Consider the following 6612-nt stretch of genomic DNA (forward strand, 5'->3'; position numbering starts at 1 on the left):
GCACACTCACTAGACTCTACCCACACACTCACACATACTACACTGAAACTCCAACACACACACACAAACACATGCACACAAACACTAACACATAGACACACTTTCACATAAGCTGCTGCTACTCTGTTTTTAACTGTCCTGATTGCCTAGTCACGTTTACCCTTACCCACATGTACATACTATATTACATTTGATTTCATTTGATTTGTAAAGAACAAATGCATAGTTTTGAGTGCTATGTAAGTGCTGGTATTAGCAGATTCTTTAATGTAATAGCTCGTTGTTCCATATGCACCAATTATGGTCCATACCAATTTTGATCCATACACAGTGCGTCTTTGGTCCCAAGGTGCCAAGGACTCACACCCCACCAGTCAGAGTGAAGCGCAGTCCGAGCCTGCCCTCAGGTGAAATTTGTCTGTAAGTGCTAAATCGAAGTTCCCACATTTGAGTGGAGGGCTGTGGAATTGAGGAGCCAGAAGATCTTTACACGTCTATCTCTCCTTATCTATTCATACACAGCTTTCCTCTGTTCTGTGGATGTGTGAATATGTCAATATTCAGCTAGTTGTCACATTTATCATTATATTATACAACTGAATAGCCTGGCTGTTTAAAAAGTTAGGAAATAGCTATATATAGGCTATGTCATGGTCATTTAAGGGTTTAACATGAAAGCTACATAAATAAGTGTATTTTAAACTTTGCTGAGCGGCTAACTAATGTCACATGACAGACTTCTAACTCATAATCAGCATAATCCAACCAAACAACAAACAGTTTCAGTCAGTTCCTCCAGCTTTCCCATTGAATAGCGTTCCTATTCTCCGAACCCATTTTATAATATGCTTTCATTCTCTCCTATTTATAACTGAAATACCAGACACTTAATCGCCATGAAACACCTTTGCGTGACAGAGAGAGGTTTACTGATGACTTGCATCTGAAAGTATTTTGCTTTGGCTGTATTTACCTGTTCATTGCATGCCAATAAAGTAAAAGTGAGAGAGAGAGAGAGAGAAAATGCGGAAGGCGATGGTTACAGTACAGTGACCTCACTGATCTACACAGATAGTCAAACACAGGTAATGTACAGAGCAGCCTTATCACAGCCTCATCACAGCCTTATCACAGCCTCATCACAGCCTTATCCTAGCCTTATTACAGCCTTATGCCACTCTTACACAACAGGAAGTGATACTACATTTACATTTATATTTTAGTCATTTAGCAGACGCTCTTATCCAGAGCGACTTACAGTTAGTGAGTGCATACATTTTCATACTGGCCCCCCGTGGGAATCGAACCCACAACCCTGGCGTTGCAAACGCCATTCTCTACCAACACTACAGCTGTCTACATTGATATCTATGAGTCAGGCCAAATTGACATTAGCCTGTATAGATCCACTGGCCCTTGATCTGCCTTGACTGATAGAATGTGTGCAGTCATGCATGTGTGAGTATGTATATGCATTTGTGTGTGTGTGTGTGTGTGTGTGTGTGTGTGCAGAGAGGATACTAGGCCAGGTGTTGTATAACCCAATCAATGTTGCCTAATTCCTCCTAACCCTCTTTACATTGTAACAGGGATCAACTTAGTCAATGGTGCTCAAAGCCCAAACACAGATTTCCCAGTCACTGCTGAACAATGTGTGTGTGTGCGTTTGCATAAGTGTGTTTTCTTTTCTTGTTGTTGTGGTGCGGATCAGGAGATCATTGCCTTCTAGTATGGACAAGTAACACTAGAAAAAGGCGGGTTGGATTAACTGGCATGGAGCCGATCATCAGATTAGGTCTGGGACTGGTTGGTTCTGTGTCAGGGTAAAAACCCAGGGGTAAGAGTCAGGTTAAAAGACTCATTAGTACCATAGAGCTCCCAGCTCACTGAAACTGTGTCAAAGGTGTGTGTCACGCCCTGGCTCTGGGGACTCTTAGATGTTGAGCCAGGGTGTGGATTTTCCTTGTTTTGTTTTTTCTTTTTTAGTTTTTTCGTTCTAGATCGTGTATTTCTATGTTGGCCAGGGTGGTTCCCAATCAGAGACAGCTGTAGCTCGTTGTCTCTGATTGGGGACCATACTTAGGCAGCCTGTTGGCATGTTACGTTGTGGGATCTTGTTCCGAAAGGTTTGTGTTATTTAACCTAGGACTTCACGTATCGTTTGTTGTTTTTGTTCGTGAGTGTACTTAATAAAGTATGTACGCCTATCACGCTGCGCCTTGGTCCGCTTCATCTAACAACGATCGTGACAGTGTGTGTGTGGTTAGTTTGGTACAGAGCCATACATATGAGGTACAGATGTAGGATCTTAATTTGACCTATACTGTCTCAACAAAATAATCCTGCAGCAACAGGATTTGAACGTTTAGCCCACATTGTTGCTTGATCGGTGGTTAGACTATTAGCTGGCCAAAAGTAGGCTACATGAAAAGTGCAATACTGTTAAAATAACCGTGTGTTAGTTTTGGTTTTCAGCGAATTTATGTAAAACACGAAGCTCATCTGCATTTCCTGCGGTGCAGGAAAATTCTCATCAACGAAAGAGTGATTCATTTAAGATCCTACATCTGTAGATTGTGCTGTGTCAGGTATTCAGGTTCATCAGCTACAGTGGGGAAAAAAAGTATTTAGTCAGCCACCAATTGTGCAAGTTCTCCCACTTAAAAAGATGAGAGAGGCCTGTAATTTTCATCATAGGTACACGTCAACTATGACAGACAAAATCAGAAAAAAAATCCAGATAATCACATTGTAGGATTTTTTATGAATTTATTTGCAAATTATGGTGGAAAATAAGTATTTGGTCAATAACAAAAGTTTCTCAATACTTTGTTATATACCCTTTGTTGGCAATGACACAGGTCAAACGTTTTCTGTAAGTCTTCACAAGGTTTTCACACACTGTTGCTGGTATTTTGGCCCATTCCTCCATGCAGATCTCCTCTAGAGCAGTGATGTTTTGGGGCTGTCGCTGGGCAACACAGACTTTCAACTCCCTCCAAAGATTTTCTATGGGGTTGAGATCTGGAGACTGGCTAGGCCACTCCAGGACCTTGAAATGCTTCTTACGAAGCCACTCCTTCGTTGCCCGGGCGGTGTATTTGGGATCATTGTCATGCTGAAAGACCCAGCCACGTTTCACCTTCAATGCCCTTGCTGATGGAAGGAGGTTTTCACTCAAAATTTCACGATACATGGCCCCATTCATTCTTTCCTTTACACGGATCAGTCATCCTGGTCCCTTTGCAGAAAAACAGGCCCAAAGCATGATGTTTCCACCCCCATGCTTCACAGTAGGTATGGTGTTCTTTGGATGCAACTCAGCATTCTTTGTCCTCCAAACACGACGAGTTGAGTTTTTACCAAAAAGTTCTATTTTGGTTTCATCTGACCATATGAAATTCCCCCAATCCTCTTCTGGATCATCCAAATGCACTCTAGCAAACTTCAGACGGGCCTGGACATGTACTGGCTTAAGCAGGGGGACACGTCTGGCACTGCAGGATTTGAGTCCCTGGCGGCGTAGTGTGTTACTGATGGTATGCTTTGTTACTTTGGTCCCAGCTCTCTGCAGGTCATTCACTAGGTCCCCCCGTGTGGTTCTGGGATTTTTGCTCACCGTTCTTGTGATCATTTTGACCCCAAGGGGTGAGATCTTGCGTGGAGCCCCCAGATCGAGGGAGATTATCAGTGGTCTTGTATGTCTTCCATTTCCTAATAATTGCTCCCACAGTTGATTTCTTCAAACCAAGCTGCTTACCTATTGCAGATTCAGTCTTCCCAGCCTGGTACAGGTCTACAATTTTGTTTCTGGTGTCCTTTGACAGCTCTTTGGTCTTGGCCATAGTGGAGTTTGGAGTGTGACTGTTTGAGGTTGTGGACAGGTGTCTTTTATACTGATAACAAGTTCAAACAGGTGCCATTAATACAGGTAACGAGTGGAGGACAGAGGAGCCTCTTAAAGAAGAAGTTACAGGTCTGTGAGAGCCAGAAATCTTGCTTGTTTGTAGGTGACCAAATACTTATTTTCCACCATAATTTGCAAATAAATTCATAAAAAATCCTACAATGTGATTTTCTGGATTTTTTTTCTCTCAATTTGTCTGTCATAGTTGATGTGTACCTATGATGAACATTACAGGCCTCTCTCATCTTTTTAAGTGGGAGAACTTGCACAATTGGTGGCTGACTAAATACTTTTCTTCCCCACTGTATGTACGTGAGAGGCTATAGATGCCTAGCACGCTTGGAGACTCAGTGACTGAAGTTGGACTGGACTGTCTGAGCCAACTATAGAATTAGTAACCAGATATAATTAGAACTTGAATTAGTTCTAATTCTATAGCTGGCTCACCCAATTCATCAAAATACTCTCTAGTGCTACACTGCTCAGTAGGCCTACAGTACATTGGGAAAGTATGGTCCCACAGTTGGCAGCGCATGTCAGAGAAAAACCAAGCCATGAGGTCGAAGGAATTGTCCGTAGAGCTCCGAGACAGGATTGTGTCGAGGCACAGATCTGGGGAAGGGTACCAAAAAATGTCTGCAGCATTGAAGGTCCCCAACAACAAAGTGGCCTCCATAATTCTTAAATAGAAGTCGTTTGGAACCACCAAGACTCTTCCTAGAGCTGGCCACCTGGCCAAACTGAACAATCGGGGGAGAAGGGCCTTGGTCAGGGAGGTGACCAAGAACCTGATGGTCACTCTGACAGAGCTCCAGTTCCTCTGTGGAGATGGGAGAACCTTCCAGAAGGACAACCATCTTTGCAGCACTCCACCAGTCAGGCCTTTATGGTAGAGTGGCCAGACGGACGCCACTCCTCAGTAAAAGGCACATGACAGCCCGCTTGGAGTTTGCCAAAAGGCACCTAAAGGACTCTCAGACCATGAGAAACAAGATTCTCTGGTCTGATGAAACCCAGATTGAACTCTTTGGCCTGAATGCCAAGCGTTACGTCTGGAGGAAACCTGGCACCATCCCTACAGTGAAGCATGGTGGTGGCAGCATCATGCTGTGGGGATGTTTTTCAGCGGCAGGGACTGGGAGACTAGTCAGGATCGAGGGAAAGATGAATGGAGCAAAGTACAGAGAGATCCTGGATGAAAACCTGCTCCAGAGCTCTCAGGACCTCAGACTGGGGCGAAGGTTCACCTTCCAACAGGACAACGACCCTAAGCACACAGCGAAGACAATGCAGGAGTGAATACGGGACAAGTCTCTGAATGTCCTTGAGTGGCCAGCCAGAGCCTGGACTTGAACCCGATCCAACATCTCTGGAGAGACCTGAAAATAGCTGTGCAGCGATGCTCCCCATCAAACCTGACAGAGCTTGAGAAGATCTGCAGAGAAGAATGGGAGAAACTCCCCAAATACAGGTGTGCCAAGCTTGTAGCATCATACCCAAGAAGACTAGAGGCTGTAATCGCTGCCAAAGGTACTTCAACAAAGTACTGAGTAAAGGGTCTGAATATTTATGTAAATGTTATATTTCCATTCTTTTATTTTTTTATACATTTGCAAAAAAATTCTAAAAACCTGTTTTTGCTTCGTCATTATGAGGTATTGTGTGTAGATTGATGAGGAAAAAAACAACAATTTAATCAATTTTAGAATAAGGCTGTAACGCAACAAAATCTGGAAAAAGTCAAAGGGTCTGAATACTTTCCAAATGCACTGTATATCACAGTATTCTCCAGTCAGGCAGAGTACTCTGTAGTACATTGCTCCATATAACCAGCAAGCTTCTCAGTGCAAAGACACCATAAGCCAGTACTCTAGGGGGAGTATCCCACCATGGTAAAGCATAATACTAGCAGTTGTGTTAGTGGGCCATTGGGGGTCACTCTTCCATTCAAATCAGGTCCTAACGCTCCACTACAGTGCTCTAGAAATACTGTAGGTGTTATGGTCCCATCTGTATGTATACTGTTATGTGAAAGTAATGTGTTTGTGTGTGTGTGTGTGTGTGTGTGCGTGTGTGTGGGGGTGTGGATGTGTGTGGGTGTGTGTGTGTGGGTGTGTGTGTGTGGGTGGGTGGGTGTGTGTGGGTGGGTGTGTGTGGGTGGGTGGGTGGGTGTGTGTGGGTGGGTGTGTGTGGGTGGGTGGGTGTATGTGTGCATGCATGAGAGAGAGAAAACAGAGACAGAATGAGAGAAAGAAGGAACGACAAAACGAAAGAGAGCGAAAGAGAAAGGAGAGGGATGCAGAGAAGTGCAGAGAGGGAACAGCAGTACAGCGATGGTCTGATCAGGACAGCTCCCCTCCAGAGAGACATACAGACCCTGCCAGAACCTGCTCTTCATCAGCCAAGCTCCATCTCTGATCTATGCCCTGGGTGCTAGAGATTACTGCTGCCAACCTGCTGGATACACTCACGTGTACACATATGCACACACCATATGTTTTACTATCCTTGTGGGGACCTAAAATGTATTTCCATTCAAAGTCCTACTTTCCTTAAACCTAACCCTTACCCTAATCCTAACCCTAAACCTAACCTTAACCCCTAACCCTTAATCCTAACCCTAACCCTAAACCTCTAAACTTAAATCTAACCCTAACCCTAACCCTAATTGTAACAACCCTAAACCCAACCCCTAAGCTTAAAAT

Source organism: Coregonus clupeaformis, unplaced genomic scaffold (assembly GCF_020615455.1).
Source record: "Coregonus clupeaformis isolate EN_2021a unplaced genomic scaffold, ASM2061545v1 scaf0025, whole genome shotgun sequence".
Taxonomy (NCBI): Eukaryota; Metazoa; Chordata; class Actinopteri; order Salmoniformes; family Salmonidae; genus Coregonus; species Coregonus clupeaformis.